At 40.5% G+C, this 24,453-nt stretch overlaps 1 protein-coding gene and 1 long non-coding RNA gene across 12 annotated transcripts in view; one reads left to right on the forward strand and one right to left on the reverse strand.

Moving 5' to 3' along the window:
- LOC100746923 (max dimerization protein 1) overlaps window positions 1-24,453 on the reverse strand; it is a 236,392-nt gene that overhangs the window by 162,986 nt on the left and 48,953 nt on the right. The gene's annotated exons all lie outside the window — the stretch shown is intronic.
- On the forward strand, window positions 14,317-15,026 carry LOC112212321. The gene is made up of 3 exons (XR_002946131.2): window positions 14,317-14,451; window positions 14,516-14,589; window positions 14,683-15,026. It is a non-coding gene; the product is annotated as an uncharacterized LOC112212321 (long non-coding RNA).

A 24,453-nucleotide genomic window follows, 5' to 3' on the forward strand; every position in this document is an offset into this window, starting at 1 on the left:
TCGCCGGTGCAGTGGGGAGCCGAAACACTTGTGTCATCGTCGTGAATGGTACGCTGAAAGTTTGTTGAACCCTCTCGCGGTCCGCTTGCTCGCTTGCCCGTTCGCACAGTTTTCTGCTCGCGATAAAATCACTTCCACGTTGCGCTAAAACTTCGGTGACTTTAGATGTTTCGACATTTCGTCGGCTGTGACGCCCGTTAACGGTTCACGCACGCTTCGTTCCTTTCGTTCCAATTCCTTTTACAGTTTTTTTCCGGCACCAGAAATAGTAGCCACTTTTTACAATTTTTTTTAAGACGTGGTCAATTCTGACCTTACAATAGAAGACTCGATATTTTAGATTTTTAACTTTTACGATGATTAGACGACATATTCGCGTTCATTGCATTTACCAGTACGTTGTACTTTCTCGCGACTCGACGTTTCGCGAACGTTTCAGTCGTTTTCTTAAGGCCACACCCGGGAAAGATGACGTTCAAATTTATGCTCCTTTGGGCAGCCAAAATTCGGATAAGTTGCCAGTCTATAAATCCTGAGGTTGTAGTAACGCGAAAGTTGTAAAAAAAATATGCGGCGGAAAAGGAATTAGGAATTTCCGACTTCAAATGCTCGTAACTTGGAAATGAATGCATGGAATGGCAAAATTCGTACGCTATTTTACGAAGGAAAGTCGATGTCTATGTGTTACGTAACAAGATATCGTCGAAATTCTTAATTAATAACGATAAAGCGCGACAAACTAGGATGAGTTATACGATGCAAGCATTCCACGAAGTACGTTGCTAATTGCTAACTACGAGACTGCGAATTTCTACGCATTTACAGGAAATATAAAGTTACAAAAATGCACAGGACGCACATAGCACGTAGAAATGTACACAATTTTCAAGAAACTGTATCCTTTACAAAATTCAATAAATAAAACAATTTTCTATCCAAGTTCCATTTTGTATTAATTATATTTACCGAAATACGAATTCGCGTAAATATCCTTAGTCTACTCATTACGTTTGTATTTACATTACAACTTATAGAACGACGAGTTATTAGAATCTTAGGTGTCCAAAGTGTTACAAGTTTGCTCATTTCTTCACGACTCTCCTTTTACGTTTATTTCAACCAAAAGACACGATATGTTGCCGGTATCGGAAACGAAAAGTTTCTCGCAATCAGCGAACAAAATATTTCATTAATTTCTTTAAGGTCCGACACATGGAGCTTTGAAAGGAGAATACCAAATCCTGTGAAATCAAAGTTGATCAAATTCATAGCGTTAGTCAATTTTATTGTTGGAGTTTTTCGCAGCGATACGGGCCGTTGCACTCGTCCAGTTGGATACAGGATCTTTTTTGGATGAGGACCGGGAAAGGGAGAGGTGCGTGGAGCGTATGAAATTTACATGAAACGAATCGCGCTGATGCGATCGGACGCACAATGAGCGTCACGCTCGCCGCCGCATTGTCCGCGCTCGTTCGCAGAACGAACAGGATGCACGGGGCACGCTCCACTTGCGTCGACAGCAAAATCCACGCCAAAAAATCGCCACCCGTCCACGGAACATTTTTTTGCAAGTTGTTTCAACACCATTCACCGATGCTGCACGAGCTCATTTACGCTACCGCTGCCAAGCATCGGGAGATTTCGATCGTTTTCCAGCAACGGTAACACGTATGACGCTGGGCCACGTTGCTAGACTAAATTAACGCCTCCTCTAAATGTTAGAAACCCGAGCAACCTGGTATTTCTATGAAATGGTCAGCGTGTTCGGTATTCGTTACAATGGCAAAATTTTGTCTTCAAGACGAACGTTTGTCGATGGTATTGCATTTTCGTGGATTATTGCTTTCAAAGTCGTTAATGTTTTTCGAAAGAGGGATGAATCACTATGAATTTTCACTATGAAATCACTATGAATGACCATGAATTTTTCTAGCAAGTTTGAAGGCGTTAATGCGTTCGCAATATCAAAAAATATATGTAAAGTAAAGTACTCGTCGTACTAAGTGTTTTGTTGGTGAAACGAACGTGTGCACGGCATAGGTTCGAGATAGGAATTTGCATAAACGTCCGCGATCAATGTAGATATACCAAAAGAAAGTTTTCTCGATTCCGGGACCAACGTGATATTTAATAATAATTTTGTATATCACATTGATTACAGTTACAGGAATAGTGCCGCGACGATAAAGAATCGACAACGACGCTCATGACAGACTTTATCGCACAGTTTAGTCGTACCATCCGGTCATATGATTGACTATCTTGTCTTTGTTCGAATTTTTCATACGAATAAGAAATGAGTAAGTCTCTTGGAACGAAGGATTGATAACGGACGCCGAAACGATGAATCAGGAACGACCGTGTCGTATGTCTGGCCGTCGTGGAAATTCCAAACACGAAACTATTTTATAGAAACGAGAAACAGATAATAGAAATCTGTAGTCCATTAAGTGCACGGAATGGAAGATTAACGATGACCAGTGAACCGAATGACGCTATAAACGACATCATTTATAATAGCATTCTACAAATAAACCGAGCCGAGTCGTTCGAAACTCTAATTTCATTCTGTCTTCCTTCGCCGATAAATATTTGTAATTCCAAGCGAAGATGTTGAAAAATATCGACGATATAGAAAATAATAGAGAAAATCAAAACTAAAATGTTCCCCGTTTTAATATGAAAAGATACCAGATACTGTGAGATATCCAAAATAGAATATAATATTTAGCAAATGAAACAAATTTACGTACCATTTATTTCGTTATGTTCGTAAAGATATAAAAATGCGTAAATTCTCGCGGTCAATGGATATATCAGGTTGTCTCAAAAGTTTCTTTACTTTTATAAGGAAATAATGGCATGCATGACATTTTTTGTTTCATCGTATATGATCCATTTCGTTCCATTGGAATATAAAACAAAAAATGTTACGCATCCATTATTTCCTTATAAAACGAAAGAAACTTTTGGGACAACCTAATATAAAATGTATATATATATATATATAATAGAAACATCGGTGATTATTTGACGAGCTAATTGAAATTCGATCGAAATCAGGAATTCAGAGAAAAGTAGCGAGGAACATTGACAAAATGCCCTTCCATCTTATGCGATATTTCGATCGTTTTAAATCGATTTCCATTTCGAAATAACGAGATAGTAGGAAATGAGAAACAGATTAATTCGACAAAATTCCGCGTCGTTTCCATTCGACGTGGCGAAAAAATTGAATTTCACCGCCGCGCCAGAACCAAAGATCATTTATTTGGTCCGCCGGTGGAATAAATACGGCGTCAGTCCAGTCGCATATTAGATTAATTTTTCACGGATGCGACCGCTAATTGGCCGACCGCGTACCCGAGGTTTTCGTTATTCCATTAAGGAGAATTCGCTCCGTGGAAAATTATCACGGCGTTTTATCAGGCCTGTCCGGATGTCTTTCAGGTCAAGTCCGAATTAATTCGCAATTAATGCCCCGACGTCCCTAATCCGCCGCGCTTAAACTCGCGTTACGACGAGCTGCGTGGAATTTTAACGCCGACCAGCAATCACGTCCGCCAAGATCGCCGTTTCTCTCGAAGAATGCTGTCCGCCGCGGTGGAAATGTCGTTCGAGCGAAAGAAACGGAATTTCTGTAAAATCACCGCTTCAATTATCACGCGATGATCTAAATTTCTCAATTCGGAATTGCCCTTTTTTGTAGCGTTCCGCTGTATCGTTGCTTCGATCGGAATTTTTAAATCGATTCGTGGGCGAAGCGTGCGTTCTTCTTCTTTCATGCAAACGATTTCTTTTCAGAATCCAGAAGAAACATAAACAGCGCCGATTATACTTCATCAACCTATTCGAACGTTGTTCCATCGTTTTTCTTCTCCTAACGCTTCCAAGGTTTTCCCACGAACCGCGACTACGCTCACCTTTCTCCGTCTCTTCCACAGAAGCGCGTGTATACGACTGCACAATACACATCTTCGTTCGTTCACCGTGCACGTAGATTCTTGCATCACAACCGTGAAACCGCTTAACACGTTCACCGTTCACGTACGATCTCATCTTCTGGCAAGCTGGTCGCATTCGACATTAAAATCTCATTTCTTCGTAAATCGTGTGCGTTACCGCTCGTAATTATTCCAGCGATATAGATAATCGACGAAAAGTTATTCAACAGTTGATATTTCAGTCACGTGCGATTTCTAACCAATAATGCAATGTCAAATCGGCGTCCGCTTGAAACATCGTGTGCGTTGGTAATAGCAAGCGACGCTCGGTTACCTTTTATAGCGGAAACGAAGCGCGAAAGACGTATCGTCCGAATAATTGCCAACGGTATACCTACTTTAAGGTAAGGCAGCTTAAAACTCAGCTTTACGTTCTGGAATAATCGAGCTTCTTGAAATCATTTTTCATATACTCCTGTATATGCATATTAATCTTTGATACAACTAAAAACCAAAAAAAAAAAAAAAAAAAGAAAAACGTGTACTTTAGGTACAGAGAAAATATGAAAAAGGACAAAACGAACACAAAATTACTCCATACGTTCTCGTATATATTAGCTGTTAGTATAATAATATAATAACACGGAATACGAAAATATTCTGTACTTTAGACGAAGAAAAAACATGAAACAGGACGAAGCGATTTAAATACCTCCACTTTAACCTATGTTTGATCGTCTCTAACGTTCGCTAAAGATATTCGTAGGATATAAAAGTGTGGAATAATCGCGTGTTCGTCGTTATATTTCCCTCGTATGCGAATAAGATGCTAGAGGGAATTAATGGAATCGGTTTCGTTCGATCTTCGAGCAAGAACGTTCGACGAGCACGGAATCAGCTTCGGTCCGGTAAAAGCGACGAGCAAAACGAAGGCTAAATATCAGAAAGATAGGCGATCCCAGGTTCTCCAGCGATATCGTACGACAAGGACCACCGAGTACGTACGAGGGCGTAAATTAAAGCGGAGTGGCGTTTCATGAATAATTGATAGGTCCGGTCGTTCGATGCTCGTGCGTGTACGGTCGCGCGAGTTAGACGCGAATGTTCGACGTGGTCATTTTAGAGACGCCTCGCAAACCGAAACCACCGTCGTCTCTGCGTTCGAAATGCAAGGTAGTTTTTCCAAAACTATATTTTTTCTGCTCTCTTTTGGTCGCCAGAGAAAGGAGTCATTCTCTTGGAAAGACAAATTCATTGTTCAAACAAACAGAAATTTTGTTCTTCTTTTTCTCCTTTTTTTCTATGAAAAAAAAGATAAATGTTTCAGGAACTTGCTCTTTTTATTTTATCGTCAAAAGGGGAATTATCTTTTTGGAAGCATGAGTCTATTGTTTAAACGAGAGAAATTTTTGTTATCTTTTTTTTTCAGGCAAGAAAGTGTTTATTTGGAACCTCTTTTTTTATATGGAAAAGGTGTTATCTTTTTGCGTGGAGGAATGTTGTCGTTAACAAGCGAATGTTTGTGTTACCTCGCGAGCAAAATTGCTGTTTTTTAGCTTCCCAGCAAACTCTCTTTGCCGTAAAAAGGCCAGATCGATCTTTCGAAAGGGCGAGCCCGTTGTTAAAGCAGGCAAATTATTGCTCTCGCGCAAGCAACGTTCCATCGCTTCGATTGCTTCGCGATAGTTCTTACCAAGTTGCTAAATATTCGCGTGGCAAATTAACGATGCTAGAAAAAGACGACAGCGAAACATCACGCGCTTCTTTCTCTACACTACCTTTCAATTTTCCCCGGAAGTTCGCTTCGTTTCCTCTATAAACGCAACAATTTCGCCCTCTATTATTCACAAACGTCGATTACGTTAAAATGGAAAACTCTAGCGTGTGATCGTAATACGTATAATTAATAGACCAGTTTCACTAAACGAATACCACAACAGGCAGGTAACATACTTTGCGAACTTTCCATATTTTCGCGTACCAAGCGCATTCCGCGTATCCTTAGATCTCCCACGAATGCGTAAAATTCCCAGTTTAATAATTAAAGCACGCTCACAGAACATTGACCTAACAGAAAAGCAAGTTCGACGTTTCCGTCTCGACCTATCCTTACACGAATCCACGTCCTACCCCAAGGATCTAAAAAGATTCTCTTCGTGGTAATTTGCAGAAAAGTGTGTTTCCGCGGCGCATAATATTCCGTCGTGTTTTCGATTTATCGAACGAAGACGAAGAAGAAAGCAAAAGTGGGCTTGCGTCTCGATATACGTAATATACATAATGAAATTCACGGGGTGGGTCGGGGAGGGAAGATTGCCGCGTGAACCGCAGCCGGGCGAATCGAAAATACACGGAAGAAATATAGCCGGGATTCCGGTGAACCAGCCGGGAGGCGGCGTTTCTAGATTTTACATATTGCCGGGGGGAGACGAGGGAGGAGCTCGGGAGAAGAATTCGCGCGTCTCGGCGAGCCGTCTGCGCTCAAACAAAGATGCAAATTATTGTTTGGCGCGAGCGCGCCGGAAACGATCTTCCGCCGCCGCGCCGCCCAAATCCGGAAGAGAGTTTACTTTCGGCATGTGGAGCGAGCTAAAACGAATATGTACCTACGGGGTGTTCTATAACCGAAAGTACTATGGCCGCTTTGGAGAATGGGGATCTAGGCGAAAAAGTAAGTCAAATACAGGTGCTGACGGAATTATTCAAACATTCGCAGGAACCTTTTACGAATATATTACACGCTGTGTGTCTTGTATGAAACATTTTGAAACTTGGTCAACATCGTAACGAGATTGTTGTAACAGACGTAGCGATTTTGCTTCGACGTGTCTCGAAAAAGTAACTTGGAAGAAAGCCGAGAACGCAATGCATAATGTATTGGAACGAACGTAGTGCTTGGAAGGAAAATATTTCTGGTACAGAAAAATGCGTGATTCCTGGAACGATATAGCGATGTTTCTAATACAGCTCAACCTTATCAAAAGGAAATGTATTAACCTCGCAGCGAGGGAAATATCAGTACGTACGTTATGGGCGAAAGAATGTAACGAAAGTTGATTTAATTTTGCTTAATTTCTAATTCCATGATTATAGAAGCTTCTGATCAAAGATCACGCGATAGATCGATTTACTACAGACTCCGAGTGGCAATTCTACGGAAAGTCGAGCCCTTAAATTTTCGCTAAAAACTCTACGGTTTTCTGGTCGAAACAAGAGAAGAAAAGAAATGAAAAATAACGCGGGAACAGAAAAATTCGAAAGCTAGCCAGAAATAGAAAGCGGCAACCCCTGTGAAAAGAAAGGAACAAACGCTGGCGAACGTGCGTGTTTCTCTCGCTCCCTTCCTCGAGTTGCAACGCCGCTCGACAAGCTTAAAGGCTCTTTGATTTTCAATGGAACTCTCTTCCTTTGAGGACGCTACGCCAAGACAAAATATTGTTACGCGGGCTTCACTAAACCTTGCTCCAATATTCACTTCACAAAGGACACGCTTTTATTCGTGAATACCGTGGCTGCTCCATCTAAAACACTGCATTGAAATGGAGCTACAATGTAAACTCTCCGTACCGGTAAGAGTCGATAAACGAAGAGTTTCATCTGGAATGCTCACGATCACGAATCACGAATCGTCCCAAGCATCGAGTAGTCCACTAGATGCTAGTTCGACCGTTCGATCGTCTTTGATCGCGTTTCCTTTGGTGTTCCGACAGATATCGCACGATCTGTTATTAAAGCTGCAACTATCAACGTACACGAAATTAACATTTCATAGTTATTCGCGTAAATTTTAAAAGTTTACTCTTTGGAATTTCACTGATTTTTAGCCAATCGTTTGCAGAGCGAACTGCAGATGAATCGCGGAGACTAATTTCTGTAAAAAAAGATACAATACACCTAAATTTAATTAATTAATTTCGTTGTTCTTGCTAAAGTTTGTAAACCGATGTTAACAAGATTCTAACATGAAATTGGTGGGTTAAGAACGAGGTACGTAATCGCTAAACTAGCGAATTTGCACACGCGATTAAAGGAATAGAAGCTGATCAAAGATATTACAACGAGTTTCATACGCGTTTCTACGCCTTTAAATTTCTCAGAAATCAGCGATGTAATAATTCGGTTTCTCTCGATCATAGAATCTTTCCATAAAATATCATGAAAATGTATCGCGCTTTCCTCTGTCGATTCGACGGAGAAGAATAATCGAGCGAACTGGCTATTGCTGCGAGTTCCTCAGGAAGGATGCAAGTTTTCCGCGTCAAGTTCCATCGATCCGAGTTCGGATCGATTCGTGCGGCAACGAACTAACCGAAATTACAGGCTACGTATATTTTCGTTCGTTGGAACCGTCCACCGATCGTCCAGGGTCATTTTTTGTGTAGAAGCCGCGGAACCAACGTTCGAGGAAGAACCAAAGAGGAAACCGAGAGTCGAGCTTCCGCGTAATCGTAAAAGTAAATCGGCGTTCGCATGAATCTCTGAAACGCTGTAGCAACTTCGAACGAAACTTTCGTTTCACCGAATGAATCTTTCCTGCGGTCGCTAGATTTCGTTTCTGCTACTTGCGTTGGTTTTCGTGAAGTAAAAAGCGAAGTGAAACGAAGTAAATTCCATCTTAACGTAATGAGCTTTCATAAACTATGAGTTGTCCCCTAACATAAAGCGCTGCGAATAATTACAGGCTCAAACACATTCTATTATTTCTTTAATATTTTCTAGAAGACACTGTCTGTATATGTTAAGAGAAATTATTTTTGCTACTTCGAACTAGAATGCGAGGAAGCGTTACGTGGTGAATTATTGTCTTTCATAGCCGAAACAAAAGACAAGAAGATGATTCTTCAGCAAAGACGATGATCCTATTCGTACGACCATCGCATCAAAAAACTGGTTTCAAGATTTTGGAATAGAATTATTAGCATAGCCAGCATCGAATCCTGATCTGAACCTGGTCGAGAACCTGTGAGGAATTTTAATACGAAAATTTAGATGATCAGGAGATGTCATCTATAGGAAATATCGTACTGTTTGTAAAATGAATAAAATCCGCGTGGGTGGATTTTAGATAATTTGATGGTTTCTGTATCTAGCAGATTAACAGAAGTGATACAAGCTAAAGGAAAATCTATTAAACACTGAATGAAAAGATAACAAAATTAACGTTTGGTTTATATGTTTTCACAGCGAAAAGCACAATTTTAAGAGAAAATGTAATTTTTTTTCACACTTCGAAAGAAGAGAATCTTTGCTTGTTGTATCTTCAGTTTTGTTTCGCGTTACCGCATGAAATTATACAAACGATTTTGCCGATCTTTGTTTCGATACCATGAAAAATCTAAAAATACGGTTCGGTTTATAATTATTCGCGACACTGTACTTTTAAATACGACTTACTGCAATAGCGTTTCGATAGATTTCTGTCTACTTATCGTTTAAAACAGTCGATACATTTAATGGTTAGCAGAGCAAAGAACAAAATTTCCACATCTTATTATATTAAAATTGCTTGTTATCGTATTCAACATTTCTCGAGGATGACTTAAAAAGATACATTTCATAGAAACATTTTTATATTTTCTTAAATTATCTTGTATAAATCTTAAAACAGTCTGTACTGGAAGAATTCGTCGTTGAAGAATGACAAAATCAAGCTCGATTTAATTATGACTAAATATACTCCACTTGATCAACCTTTGCGGTTGAAAATTTGGAAAAATTTCTTATCTCGTTAAAATAAAGAATTTCATAGAGATCGGTTATAATCCGTGTGTTAGGGTGGCGATTAAGTCGCGCGCATGCAAATAAGGGCGAAGATGAAACGTAAGCGGTGTGTATATACGCGACGCGGAAACAAGCGGAGCAGCGATAACGAGCGAGTGTTCGCATGTTCAGCAAGTTTGGATTAAGTAAACGTAATTCACCGAAACCGTACAGAGTCGGCCGATACGTGATAGAAGCCTTACAGGATGGTATTAACACGCTTCGTCCCTACTACCAAGTGACACCTTTAAAACGTAGAAAACTCGAGCTCGACGCGACTCCTCTTGTCTTGGAAGAATTCGACGAATCGCGTTGCGTAAAGTATATGGGCTATTCACGGAGTTACGATGGAACGGGAGGATAAAAATACAAATAAGAAACGTAGAAGCGTACAAAAAAAGAAGAAGAAATATATTGATATTAAAATTCCTACTGTCTACTCTCGTGACACGAATCTACAAGTGGAATTAATTAAAGCGTAGACGAATGATACGTTGAATTTTTATTCAAATAATCGCTTGCTTCTATAGGAAGAGGAACGTCCGGTAGATCGAATTGTACGCGTATTTCTTGAAAATAGCGGATAGCTGGAATTGTTCGGAAACACGTACAGCAGAAGTGAAACTGGTATTTCGTAGATTAGTTTCTTTGCGGAAATCCGTAAACTTAACTCTGAAAGTCCTCAAAGCTGGAAATCAGACTCGATCAAAAATACTTTGCAGGTCGACGACCTGAAAACCAAACTTGAAGTCGGACAAAAAAGGAACAGACTGTTTGTCTAAAAGAAGATTTCGTAGAAGATCTATAATTAATTTACGGTATCACGTTCCGATCTGTATCTCCGAATGCCACTTATTACGTTTATTTATCAGCGTTTCACTCGATGGCAAGCAATCGATCTGCACGAACGTTTACGGATAACGCGGAAATATTTGTCGAATTAAGTCGGGGAACGTCGAAACGCCGCTTTCGCGAGACCGTTCCACGGATCGTACCATTTAATTGAACGCAAACCGGGATATACCGTGCAAATAACGCGGCTCGCAACATTTGCCTTCGTTACGCGGTGAATTAACGAGCCGTCGCTGATAGAAAATGATGATCATTCGCCAGATTCAATCGAGAATCGGCCCAGGCATTAACATTCAACTATGCTGATACTCGTCCAAGTCAGAAATTTCTTGTCACGGAAAATAAAACGGCAGAAATCCGTTAATAATAGCTAACTAATACACAAAATATTTAGAAAAGCGACTGTTCTCTTTAATTAATATCGTTACACGAGGAATTGTCGATAATAATAATCGATTCGTAACCAACGTGGCTTCGAAAATGACTCTCGCGAGATCGGTAAAAGCGCAGACTGGCGACGTCGGCCACTCGAGGATCGGTATTTCTGTCGTGATAAAGGTGAAAAAGCGAAAAAAAAGCGGTAGAAAAGGAGAAGGTGGAGGACGATGTCTGACTGGTTAGCCTGAGGCGTCGTCGCTGATTGTCGACCACGTCGCATCGTTCTGGAGGAAAGAAAACGCGAAGAAAACCGGCCGGGACCTCCCCTCACGGCCGCCAGAAATCCAAAGAATCTTTCCAAAGACAACGAACCAGCGGGACGACGCGATTTCCCCGATGGGCAAACGCGAAAAAAATTTTATGAGCCGACTAGGGAAATCGCAGGAAGAGACGAAGGATGGAAAAATGTTTCGAGAAACTTGCTGATGGGGTTGGTAGGTATTTACGCGGTGATTTTTGTTGGCAAGTTTCACGACGTAGCAACATTTTGTATACGAGTACAAACAGGTACGATGTGATCTTGACGAAATTTTAATAGTTAACTATTCGCTCTTTATAATTCTTTTCGATGGTAGATCCTAGCCTTGTACAAACTTGTAGCTAATTGATCGTGAAAGCGACGAACGAAGAATTGTTTGGAAATAGAGGAAATAAAAATTGAGAAAATCGTATTTAAACGACTAACGAGGCTTCTAAATAGGCTGATACTTTTAGCGCTGTAATTCCAATCTTTTACGCTTCTTGCCACTGCTTTGACGATATTCGCAATGTGCAAATTGCTATACGATCTTCCTTCATTCATATAAATAGAAGAAGCAAGAGGAGTCGCTGCAAAATAGATTTCTAAATGTTCATAATCTTTACTGTTTCGGAAAGCTAAAATTTAAGTTTCCAGAAGCTTCAGCGCAAAGAAGATACTAAGAGCTGCTATTCCGTTGTATTAAAAATTTCATAGAATAACAAAGCGCCGATTCGAAGAAGAGAAATTTTCAGAAAATAATAATCTTCCATTTGCCAGTCGTGAGAACGCACGCGTAATCCATTGATGAAAATACAAAGGAAAATACGCAATGGTTCGCGAAAGCTAAAAGTAAGGTAAAATCAAAGTGAGGTAGAGGGGAAGGACGAATGTTATACTGGCCGCAGTTTCGAGGGATTTCTTTCGAATGCAAAGACGTCACCGACCACCGTCAGTGGGGATTTTCAAAATTCCAATATCCTCGCGGACGAACATCGTCGTCCGCCGAGAAATCCGGCTGGATTTGCGCGCGGAGAGGATCTTTCGTCTTGTTAAAACGATCGAGGGACGAGCGAAAAGGGAAAGAAGGAGAAGAAAGTGTAACCGTAACGTCGTCGGGCAAAAGAAGAATCGTTTTCTGAAGGAAAGTCGCGACTGACGAATTCGAACAGCGATTTTTACGGGGACCAAAAAGCTCGGTTTCCTCTTCGTCCATACACCGACATGGTTCCGAAGGAAATCCGTTTTGAGAGACACGCTGGATGAATGCACGGTGATGTTTGACGAACGGATGCAACGTTCGATGCTGAGTCGCAAGAAGAGAATGCTGGTTTTATGGATGAAGCTGCGGAAAATGAAAATTTCTTAGCTTCGAATTAGATGCGCAAGTTGCTTGAACGAATTTTCGTTTCACCAGAAGTTTGCGTTATTGCTTAAAACAGATGTCGTTTGTTTGAATCTCAACATGTTCACTATCGCGCGAATTTCGTAGATTTTATCGTGGGCGGATATCGTTACAAGATCGAAACGTTGCTACGCCATAAGGTTTAATTTTTAGAATTATAATATCGTGTTTCTACAATTTTTTTGAACGATACTCTTTAAATCATTCGCGTCGTTGAAATTTCTTCGTTAATATTACGTCATATTTGTACAGGTTTTTTTGACAATGTTATCTAAATTCATCGTCGTAAATTCCAATCGATCCAAGAAGTTTATCTTCATTTAACTGTTCTGGAATAGAAAAACGCGAGTTACCTATTGACCATCGCACCAGTCGATTAATACGTGTTAAAACACCAGGAAAATATTTTTCCTCCGGTTTCCTGTGACCGATATTTGTTTAAAACAAATAAGTTACCAGATTCATAGATCTAAACGACGTATTTCGAGCAAAAAATTCGAGAGCTACTTCCCATTCGTAGCCACTTTGATAAGCTTTGATTAATGAAATATTTGCGCGAACGACTCGACGACAAGTATATCAAACTTTCTCGTTCGATCCGAACCGAGTGGCGAAATTAATATTCATCGACGTACCGGAACGGTTATCGATGGGAGAAAATATGAGAGAATAAAGAAACCATACCTCGACCCAGGGGTTCTTTATCAGTTTCTCGATCGTGAAAAGTTGAATGAAACACACTCACCTGAAACAGAAAAGGAACACGTGGTTATGTAAAGATCGGAGTATTTTAAACGTAGTAGACGTTAATGAGAATAATAACAATTTAGATTGTGATGATAGCCTGTGATAAGACCGAGGGTGTTTCTAATGTAAACATCGTGAAAGAATAAGGGCCGAATTAACGTAAAAGACACGACGTTAAGACTAGAGGATAACAACACGAAGATTTTTACAATAAAGACTTTCTTTTAAAAGTCTATGTAAAGCTAATCCTCTGTAACTTAACTTCGTTTCAAATATACTAATTACGATTGTTCCTTTAATCTTTATAATCTCAAAGATTTATTTCCTCGTTTAATCTTCTATAAGTTCCCTATACCCAGAGCCAATTTTCTCCGGTATAATTTACTGTTGCAGTTTTAATATATCGTGACTCGCGTTTAACATTTTCGAATATTATCTACATCGTAAAGGTACGAGTCGCGTTTAAATGATAATGATATACCGATGGTACCAACGTAAGACTTTTTATTTAGATAAAAATGATAGAAAATAATTGTATAGTATAGCTATGTATAGCTCGAGCTGTATTAGGTCGTCCGAAAAGTATCTTTCGTTTTATAAGGAAATAATGGACGCACGACATTTTTCGTTTCATATTATTTTATCGAATTATTTATGATCCATTTTGTTCTATCAAGATAAAGATCACAGCGTTCGACAGATTAGGTTTCATGTTGCTATAAAAATGCGTCGTTGTAAAAGACGTGTCTGTAAAAGAAAGACACTTTTCGGACAACCTAATATTATTCAGAGTCCATTGTGACCATCGATATGAATTAGCTTTTTCATCGTTGTATCATTTAAATAAAAGTACGAGGCGTACCAAGATTCTTGCGTTATTTCCGTACAACAGATCGCTATATTTTTGCTTTTAAAAGTTTCTCGCAAAATCCGCTTGACAGCGCGTTAACTTTACAGATATGGTTTAAAATCTTACGGGCATTCGAAGACCGTTGGGTCCGAATCGATCGAAAAAATGAGGCAAATCGTCGTAAAAAGGAGACGAGAAACGTAGCCAGGAAACGGCGGTGAGTTGAAAACGTTCACGCGCGGATTCGTACTTGAAATATTGAAATTTTACGACTGTAATAGAACCACGAGGACGCCGACACGTCGATGATCACTGTAATAATCGTAGTAACAACCGTCGACGTTATAAAACGCAGGTCAGTCATACCGGTTCGGATTCGGACGATTGTAAATACAAACGGATTCCGTGCCGATTTAATGCGACATTTCGATATTCTGATATTTCACAGGATTCGCGTACAGGAATGTTTCCAACATCGATGATGGGAATTTTGTTTTTATCATTGAAATACTGAAAATTGGAAATATTATGTATTATGCAAATATTCCAGCAATCTGCAATTCGTTTGATGTTTCAGAAGTGATAATTTATAATTGATCCAAGTTAGGTTATTTTAATTGAAACGTCATTATAATTTGAAATCAAATAATTTGGCAAATCTGAACTTGGTTAATTACTTACAAGATTCATTTATACAGCGGCACTCCGTAGAAAATACAACTTTTTACTTTCAAAGTAACACGAAGTTTCATATTAAAATTAAGATTCATCCTATACGTATATTATGATTCAGCTTTCCTCTTCTTTTCTTTCCTTTTTTTTTTTTTTTTTTTTTTTTTTTTTTTTTTTTATCTCTTTTTTAAGGAATCACGCTCCAATTTCTTTCTTTAATTCCCAGGAAGCAAAATTGAAATTAACACTCCGACCAAGCCTCGAATACTAATCACGAGCAAGACTCGAATTCAATGATCGCCCCAAGCAATTTCACACGTAGGTACATCAAACACGAGAACCTGCCTGTAACCAATCGAGTTGGCCAAAATCCCTGAAACGAATCCCACGAAAGCACCGGCAAAGTGTTCTTAGCCAAAGAACCTTCTATATCGGACGGATTAACGATTTCTCCTTTCAATCTCTTTTTTAAGGAATCACGCTCCAATTTCTTTCTTTAATTCCCAGGAAGCAAAATTGAAATTAACACTCCGACCAAGCCTCGAATACTAATCACGAGCAAGACTCGAATTCAATGATCGCCCCAAGCAATTTCACACGTAGGTACATCAAACACGAGAACCTGCCTGTAACCAATCGAGTTGGCCAAAATCCCTGAAACGAATCCCACGAAAGCACCGGCAAAGTGTTCTTAGCCAAAGAACCTTCTATATCGGACGGATTAACGATTTCTCCTTAATTGATTGATTCGTGCAAATAAACAGCGGCCTTGACCGTGAGCTAAAACTAGCCACGACACACGCAAATGTACGCCAACGCTGAAATACGAACGTTCCAAAGACTTACGCACACGAGTCAAGGTTACACGGTAGAATTCCATTTGTCTGTATCTATAAGGGGACAAATGGCTCGTGTAACTGTAAGGCGTGTACACGTATTAGTCACCAAGGGACATGTTCGCGAGCGATGTTCGTAGATACTCGCAAACGTTCAACGATTTTCTTGCGAATATTGCTCGCAACGAAACTCGCTGACGTTTCTTTGGAAAGTACGTGAAATTCGCTCAAATAATTTATATTCCTGTTACGCCGTGTTTATGTTTTACCACGAGCTTCGCTATAAACCGTTCGAAGTTATTCTCGCAAACATCGATGGAAACACGCCGATTCTCGCTGATTCTCGGTGAAAAGAAAAAAAAATTATTCCGAACGAGACTGGCGATTAGTCGATACGAAATCTTCAACGCGATACAGAGAGGCAGAGAATTGAAGCCATTTGGATGTACGAACGCGTTGATGGAGAGACGGCTGACGTTGACATCATCTGCCCGTTACGAAATATATCGCGCAGCGTGGCTGTACGTAATAAAGAAATTGATTCGATATTTCCTATTACGTGTCCGCCCGCTATTCTCGAAGCTCGCTTCGTGGACGGAAGCGTGAAGCCGATTTTTCGCGTGATCTCGGGCTATTTCGTGGAACAGGGTACGGTGAGCCGGTTGTAATAACGGAGCCGCTCGAACCGGTGATCGTGCCTCGTCGAGTGCCACGCGTTCTCGTTATCGCGGGAAATAGATCGAAACCCTGTGCCGTGCCGTCACCGTTAGACGATACGGCTGGATCTGTTATCCGCTACACGCTCGTGTTTAGCTTCGACCACTTGCCACGGACTTTCCAATTTTCAGCGACGTTAAGACGAAACGGTGAATTCTGCACGCTTCAGATCGAATTTCAGATCGACAACGATGTAAAGAGCAAAGAATAATCATCGACGTATACTTTGATATTTTAAGAAACACTTGCTATTTTAAATTCGCCGTAGAATTCGCACGAATGATGGCCTTTCCGAACAATTTGCGCGCTTCCAATTGAATCTTGCATCTGTTACAGTAGAAGAGAGACTGGAACGATAAAATACAAACTTTCTTTTTTATGTTACTAGGAATTTATAAAATACGGTATAGAAAACTTAGGTAGACGAAAGTAAGTCGTGACACGACTTACAATTAGATTCTTCGTACTCCTCTTCGTCGCATCTATAATTATGTTAGACAAGAAACAAAGAAACTTTATAACACACTTTCAGCTTGCTTTTGAATAACGAATCGGACACATTCGTGTAGTTGCATAGTAGAGGGTTGTCTATAATATAATCTGTTTTACAAACTTCCTAACGCTCACATTCAGCCATCCCATCATCGATACAACAAAAAAAAATACGCAAGTATTCTCACGCGTTCCATATCGATCTACGATCTGTCGGCTATCCGAATATCTCGAGACTGCAAGTAATTTCTATTCCAAAGTTACAAAGGAAATGTGAAATATAACATCGACGAAGATGGGAGTACCACAAAGATCGAAGCCACTGATCTTCAATTGCGATTATACAGATGAAGCCAAAATTCTTTTTTTTTTATTTGGATGAATTTTGCAATCAATTCTCATTGAGAATTATAAGTAAATAAGCCAACCAAAATTCTATCGTTATTAACTCTACCATTATAAACATCACCCTGTTTCTGTCATCAAATCCAACGTCGACGAAAAACTATCTACGAACATCTCGTTTATGTTACATGATGCAATTATTTGTAAAAATTAAACTCGCGTCTTCAACATGATTTGATAGTTGTCAGAACATAATTTAGTGGGTGGTATTGATCTAGTTGAAACTTTGGAGAAACGACATTTCATATGCGCAAATCTAATATCGTTAGAACTATAAAGTTCATCCGTAAAGACGGCACAAGTGGTTCGACGTCACGTTCTCGCCGTGGAACGAAACCAGACGCGATAAATTATAACGTCGTTGAAGCTCCGTCGAAGGAAGACCGCAAGAAGCTCACCCTTTGACCGCCCTCTCAAAGCGCTATCGAATCGATTTCCGTGGGATCAGGACCTTCAAAGCGGCCAATTGTTCAGCCGGTCACCGAACGATTCGGTTCGATGGAAGATTTAATGAGTCGGATTCCAACTTTATTCCACGTTACGCTGACAGGCTTAACTTCGCTGCAAACACAGAGATCAGTTTCCTCTTATATTTTGAGCATCGGCAGCGAAGAGACTGCACTTTCTCTGCCATTTTCTGCCTTATCTCGAAGATAAGGCAGATATAACGTGAATCGAGCGTAGCGCTATCGCCGAGATAAAGCTTCGCTCTTTCTTTTTTCGCGAGATTCGCTACTGGTCGTGGTTGTTAGTTGGGAAAGGAAAATTCCGTTTGATTATATCGCAGTTTTGAATATTCATGTATCGATTCATCGTTTCAGAAAGCTTTCTGCGTTGATTACGACTTATCTATTTTTCGTTTCACGAATGAAACCGAAAAAGAATCGCGTCAGAGAATTTTTTACCAGAGAATCTACGATATCGTTTCCTACGGCGCGCATTCCGTGTTTCAGTTTTCATTCCCCATTTCATCACACCTTTTGCATAATTAACGCGGAAGTAAAAGTACAGACGCGAATACGACCATCCAGCTGGATACAAAAATTTACATTTGCGTAATGACGGGGCGAAATCAAATTCTCTGAATTTAAAACGCTATTTGAACTGTAAAAAAGAAAGAAAAAGAAGGAAAAGTTATGAAAAACGAACCAAAATATTAAGAGAATATCACGGTGTGTGTGTTCGAAAAATTTTAAGCGGAGGAAAAAGTTCCAGAGAAACTATAAAGGAAAAAAAGAGGCCATATCTTGGAATTACAGAAATTATTTCAAGATTAAACACGGCTACCGTAAAAGTCGCAGAAAGGAAAATAATTGCACCAGAGGATTAAGAAAATAAGGAGGAACTGTTTTTTCAGGAGCGTAAAAAATCGGAGAAGCCAACGAAAGTGTCACCGGAAACTAGGAGAAAAAGGGGAGCCTAATCTGGAGAATTAGACGAAGGAGGAGGGGATCGTTCTTTAGAATGAAACAAGTTAGAGAAACCAGAAGGGAATGTGTTTTTTCGAGAATTAGAGGAACGAGAAGATGCGTTAGACGGTGGTTTTATTAGGCCATATGGAACTCTTCTCGGAGCAGAAATAAAAATCAATGGCGAGAAATTCCGGGAGAAAATAGTGGCCCGGCGCTTAATGCTGGTAGTCGTAGATAAAATTAGAATCATTTGTAGTCATAAAGCTCTCCTTCTCACTTTGATCGAGCGAAACGCTACCGGAGACTAATAAACATTCTGCACCCAAACGTGAAGAGCATTATTCGGCAAAATGCTTTATAATTCTTCCCCTGCTGAACGATACTAATCGTTAAAAAGTACCCTCATCTTGCGCTTTGTGGTGGGACGAAACATTACGAAGTAGCCTCTAAATTCACCTACGAATTTATTCACATCTACTCAAACGCTCCAAAGTCTTCTCATTCGACCACTGATTTTCATCAAACAATACAATTAATGGCAAACATGATCTCGCTACATATCGTAGCTTATTAATATAATAAATAACGAACAGTTCCAATGAACATTTCGTAATTTTTGTTGATAGAACGGCGATAGGCGTGCCTCGTTACAGTCCCAACGAAATTTCAACATTTTTCGCGTAGTAATGTACACGTACGTTAAAAGTTCCTAAAAGCGTACGAATATTTTCGCGAGCAATGTGCTTAATCGATATGATCTCTGACTGGATTCAGTTATCCTAAACCCCACAAATACTTTCAAACATCCAGACAAAAGAAATTAGTTAAAACGCCTAGAAGAGAACGCTGAAAACCACATCCGCCATACCTCGAATTCCTTTATTTTCGCGAAGAATCGCGAATTCCCATCGGACGGAGGACTGGGAGGCTATCGAGATCGTTAGACCGGAAACGGTGGACGATGGCGCGCGGCTCATCGACACGAACACACGCTTGTCGAAATTCCGTCGTTAAACGACGCTCGACCGACTGGTCTTAATACAACGGATACGTTTCTCGTTTGCTTCGATGACCCATTCGTAAACGAGACTTTAAAGCACGCTGAAAATTTTATCAGGAAGCATGTCGAGCGGATACGTACGGATACTTATGACTTGCTTCTATACCAAGGAGACTCGAAGCTTTACGAGACGCGCACGGTTTATCTTGCCGTCACGAAAAATCGAAACGGTTCGGGCGCCAATGGCCGCGTCCTTTCTCGATTTAGAAAGTGCACATGGATGCCGGTGGACGTCGAACCGCAGACGACGCGAATTCACAGAATTCACGGAAACTACCGACGACGTTATTTACAACGACTTGCTCGATACATCTCGCGCGTTGGTTAAAACCGCGCGAAAGATTTTACGACGAAACGAAGAAGCGCGTATCGTTGGAAACTTGGTTAATATAACGTGAATTACCGTCTTTCGAAGTTGTTAATCCTCGTTCTCAGGTGTTACGACGTTAATCAAAAATTGTCAGGTGTTTGGAAGAGAATCAGCAGCGGAAACCTTGGAACGTAAATTAATAAAAATCCTACCGTATGATTATATTTATTACTATATCGAATCGTATTTTCATGTCACGCCGTTCGGTGGGTTTTTGCTTAGGAGAATGGAGAGACTGGATTTTCGTAATTTCTTTAGAATTATGGAAAGGTATAACTAGGAAGGCTAAGTGAAAACTCTGGTACTTTCGGCATTAAAGTATAAGTTAGTTGGCAAAACTCTGCGAAGAATTGAAGGCACAAGTTGATGGTTCTGGAAATAAAAAGTACTCCGACGTTCGACTATGGCAGATCTCTTCTACCCATATATTTTACGTTGAAACATTAAGACGGATTAATTACGATTTATACGTAATTCTTCGCCGATGATCCTTCGCGGAATTGTTACGCAAGAAAATACAATTTTACATTTTTACAGCCAACATATGCATCGTTGTTACAGGCAATTTCAATATTTCCAAACACGAGTCTCGCGGATGCGAAACTGATTAACTCGACTTTTTATTCATTTTTTACGACCGAAAAATTAGAAGACCGAATCAGTCAGCAAATGAAATTGCAGAACATAATTCGACCTAGCTATATTCAGCAGCAAACAATTCGTAATAAAAGCGGAAGCGCTTATCACGGTGGTAACAACCCTTGTTCGGCTTAAAATATCCAGTTGCCGATCATAAAACGACAAGGTTCGTCGAATCGGCCTGTGTAAACGGAGAAAACACTGAAATAGGCGAATCGTCTCCATTGTGAACACGTAGAAAACGTGGCAATCTCGTTTTCTGGGCAATCAGTGCGCGATAGCGCCATAAACAAACGATAAAATCAACATGAAAAATGCATACTCCTATTCTACTCCGAGTTGGTGAGAAGAAGGAACGCTTGTTTACGTAACGGACGCGGTAATTTCACGTACGAACCGGAGATACGCTTCCACGTCATTAGACAGTGGAAAAATAAGCGTGTAGAGATTCGGTTGTCGTTGAATGCGGGTCGTTTGGTGCGAGAAGAGGCAACCACTCGGTCGTTAATCGGGGGAAGAGGGTTACGGAGAGAAGAAAACCAGAGGAAGAACGTGGCGGACTGAGATTCAGGACAATAAACGGGTGATTACGGTGATGGAACGAGGTATTTCAAAAACGCTTCGACGAGTCCGCGTATTTGGTTACCGTCGGCGACGCAAACTCCGACCGTGTAATAAATTCTACTTCTGCATGTAGGTTTCACGGTTAAAATTTTCATTTACTACGCTATAGACGTATAACGTTCCAGAGCTGCACCTTAACTTCCGTCCAAATATTCCAGCTTGATCATAAACGTTGTAGGACGCGTCTATCGCTACGATAAATCTTAAACTTTTATGCATTTATGGGGAATTTAAAGATGGTAAAATGGACATACGTAATACACAGAAACATATATATATATAATTTCTAAAATTGACAAGCAATTGACAATACTATTCGTAAGAAAAGTCGGTAGATGAAAGAAATCTGTGCTCGTGTCTCGCTTCTCCCATCGCACTATAAAGACAGGAATTTGGATAAATACGCGGAATCGGATCGTCACAGCCCGCGTGTATACTTCGACCGTAGAACCGAACCGAAAACAGCTAGAAGCGTGTCGGTAGGCGCCTCGCGTCGGGATCTAAGAATTCTGAAACGGGACAAAAGGAAGAGTTGGAAGGGGTCTGGTGGAACGAGGCGTGGAAAGAAGAAGAAAAGCGGCCTGGGCGCAATCACATAGGGGTTCGAAAGGTCAAGTTCAAGCTGGCAAGAGATGCCATCTACAGCCACGAATAGAAACGGCGCGTTGAAACGGGGATACCAACGATAGGGGAGAGATAGTGGGTGAGAGGCGAGCAGAGGCAGAGGCAGAAAGGCATTCCTGACTGCTCTTCTCTCGCTCGGCTATACAGACAGAGAGAAAGACAGAGATACAGACAGAGAGTATGTGTGTGTGTATGTGAGAAAGAGAGAGAGAGAGAGAGAGAGAAACGGCTACCAAAATAAAATGGCACCGTGCCAATGCACGTGTGTGCACCGACCAGCAGATTCACGATTTTCGCGAACATCGCCTCGAAATTGCGATCTCTAACTCCTATCCGCTTTGTCCTCTTCCCCGTGTCTTCGCTCCTATCCTTTTCCCTCCTTTCTCTATCGCCACCCTCCGCTGATACGGATTGATGAAAACAAAGATAAACCGATAGAAAGGGGGGATGCTAGAGATGGATACACGCGATAATCGACGGGGCCGTTTGTTCTCCGGCGGACTACTTGTTGAAGAGCTGGCTCCTTGATAGACGGTGGTCGGCAGTTCCGGCCGCTGGGGCTTGCGGTGGCTTTGTGATGGGCGTTGCTCGTGAAGAATGGTATAACGTGTCGAGCGTTGTGTATGATATATGACGATTCAGGTATATTACGTTCCATTTTCTCTTCTTCTCTTCTTTCTGGTTTGCTTTTTTGTTTGATCTTGTTCGTCTCGCCGTTGATATTTTCAGTGCGTTTCGCGACGCTGATTTTCGCAGATGAGACTCTCGATCGTCGGTTCGATGTTGTTGTACATTTTCTACGTTTTATAAATCTTTATATCAGGAAAAAGAGAACCGTAGAACTCGAAGAGACGAGTACGATTCCTGGCTGAACACCAAATGTAATAAGCAAAGGAATTTGGGATTGGTAGATAAAAGAGGATTTTCCAAGAAGATAACGACGATCACGACGTACGAATGTAAAACGGACAAAATATTTTGCATTTTATCTAGAATCCTCGATCCCAACCGATTCATTCGTTGACTACAATAATATCATCCAAAGAATTCATCGATGAAAAGGAATAATCTCTTGGAGAAGAAAAACGAAGTATCAACGATACATTTGTCACGTCGCGATAATCGACCCTTGTTCCATCATCGATTATCAATCGCATCTTTCATCAACCGAAAAACTTTCCTTATTTCTCCCGATTTATCCCATGGAAAACTATCGCGGAAGAAAAACTCGATGCGAAAGAATTCGACGAGAATCTTTTTCGCTGTGAAAGACTGCTGAATAAATAAAAGAGAAAGAGAAACTCGGGAGTATATCGGTGGTAAAAACGAAACAATACAGATAGGACACGCGGAATGGAAAAGGTCGTGGTCCTTTAGGTGCTTTCGTAAATCGTTTCCAAGTGGATCGTCGGCATTCAAGAAGGTGCCAGCCAGTCTCATTTCTTAGTTTCTTCCATTTTCTTCGTGTATACGTGTAGCACCGTTCGTATCCGGCGAAAGGTTACGTTCGATAGGTCGTGCCAACTGGTACCCGAGCAGAAACGTCGTCGTCGACGTGTTCCTCGTCCCTGTCGACCAGGAAGAGAAGAAAGCAGATCGCGCGACGTTCGTGACGTTTCTAGCCTTCTCTTCCTTCCACGGTCTTCGCCTTTTTCGTTCCGCTATCTCGAACGATTTAAACGGTAGAGATTCTACGAAACCTTCGAAAAATCCCTGTCGTGCCTGTTTCAGTGTCTTTTGGTTTGGATTTTCAAGAATCTTCTCGAAAGACTGAAATATTTTGACGGTATTTTAAGCTCCGTTAAAAATACGATTCTTTCTCGAAAAAATGTATAGGAAATGATATTCTAGATAATTTTCCAGAGTTCTCTATATTCGCTCTGAAACATCGTATAGCTCAGAAAAATAATTGCAAAGGAATGCAATAATTAAGAGAAAATGTCAGACCGAGCTCTGTAATTTTATTCCATTTCGAATTGTATGTACATATATATTTCTAACATTCTTTCGCAAAAAATTTAATAACATTGTGTCTTAAAAAAACCACGCTGCACACTATGCTTGTACAACGAGCTGTTACTTTTATAAAACTTGTTATCTCAACGGTAGAACGATACCATCGTGCAAGCAGACTTTGGCCGCTATACGCGTGTAGCGGTCGAGACTACTGTTATTAAACATAAACCACGCTGAACGTCGCTTTTAATAAATGTCGTTGCACTTCTTCCACCTGTCCTCTTTCTGTCTTTTCCTTTTTAAATGTAATACGAGAACGTCGATAATCATAAAGGGAAGAGGAAATCAATTTTCGGAAAACTCACGAGCGACGAATCTTGTGGAATCGTCAGTTTCTTTTCGGTTGTCGATT

Source organism: Bombus impatiens, unplaced genomic scaffold (assembly GCF_000188095.3).
Source record: "Bombus impatiens unplaced genomic scaffold, BIMP_2.2 scf_0151, whole genome shotgun sequence".
NCBI classification, from domain to species: domain Eukaryota; kingdom Metazoa; phylum Arthropoda; class Insecta; order Hymenoptera; family Apidae; genus Bombus; species Bombus impatiens.